The following is a 1,418-nucleotide window of genomic DNA, read 5'->3' as shown; positions in this document are numbered from 1 at the left end:
CATGCCAGTCTTGTCGTCCTGCTTCACTGCATGAGGGAAGGAGTGGAACATGGGCACCTGAGCCATGAGCAGGCTCATGCACTATGGACTTCCTACCAAGACATGGCTGTGTCAAAATAGAGCCACCTTGGGAATTCCCTGGCACTCCAGTGGTTAGGACTTGGTGCTTTCACTGACAAAGCCTGGGTTCGATCCCTGGCTAGGGAACTAAGATCTCAGAAGCCACACAGCCAAAAATAAAGCCACCTTTAAACAAAAGGAAAAGAAAAGGAAGCCTTTACTACAAGTATTAAAAAGGAGTGACCACAAAGAAGACAAAAGAGAGAGAAAGCTATGCTCCATAGAAATGCCATATTTCCTGTAAGTGATAACCTAGTGGATTTCCTGTAAGTGATAACCTAGTGGATTCTAGGTGAAAATTAATTACTCTTCCCCTATGACTGCTGCAAAATGTAAAGATGCTAAATGTCTAAGATGCACCATGAATATGATGATCAGATTCTCTGACTTGGGTAGCTGAGGAAGCTGATCTTCTCCCACCACCAACTGCCACCCTAGTGTGCCAGCCAGCACAGTGCCCGGGGGAAGAATGAGCCTGGTGCAGTTTCTCAATGCCCAGTTCTGAGGTCCTCCCACAGACTCAGGGATGCACTAGAGTTGGCTACAAACAGAGGGAATTTGGCCTGAGAAAAAGCCTGCAGAATCTGGGAGTCAGAAGAACTGATCAGCAACCATGTTTTGATACATTTTCAAAAACAGTCTTGGGAATTCTCGAATGAGCAGGATTTCACTCTGGCCCCTAAACAACATATTCCCACACAGAGGCATGAAATGCAATTTCTAGGTTTTTTTTTAAAAAAAACAAATACGGTTCTTAATAAACTGGTGCCTTTTGCCAGCCAAGCACTCTCTCTTTGTCCTCTCCAGGCAGCGTGATGGCAGCCGTTTGCACTCAGCAGTTATATATCACCCGAGCACTTCTAGAATGTAGCAGTGGGAGCACAATTCATGTCTTGGCTTGCAGCCTCCGTGGCCTCTCATGCCGGCCTCCCCCCCACCATGGACAGATGTAGTGAGTCAGAAGGTGTCCCTTGTCGCCACTGATGGTTCCTCCTGACACTTATTCACCAGGCCCCCAATGTATTCCCACTCTGCTCAGCTTTGCAGTGATTCCTGCCTTGGCAATGAGATGCCCCTTTGCCAACCAGCCACCAGACCTTCTCCTGGTGAGCATAAAGCTTCAGGGAGGTAGAATTCTATTTCTCTCCCAATGGCTGCAGCAACCCTGGTCCAATCACTCATTCAAACACATGTATAAAAACAACTGGAAACGGCGATAATGTAGGTGATAATAACACCAGTGAGCATCCATGGAGTGTTCACTTTGTGGTAATGACTCACATGAAATACCTCACTGT

The sequence above is a fragment of the Bison bison genome, unplaced genomic scaffold (genome assembly GCF_000754665.1).
Source record: "Bison bison bison isolate TAMUID 2011002044 unplaced genomic scaffold, Bison_UMD1.0 scf7180017864359, whole genome shotgun sequence".
Taxonomy (NCBI): Eukaryota; Metazoa; Chordata; class Mammalia; order Artiodactyla; family Bovidae; genus Bison; species Bison bison.
Note: the sequence above shows the minus strand (reverse complement) of the source record.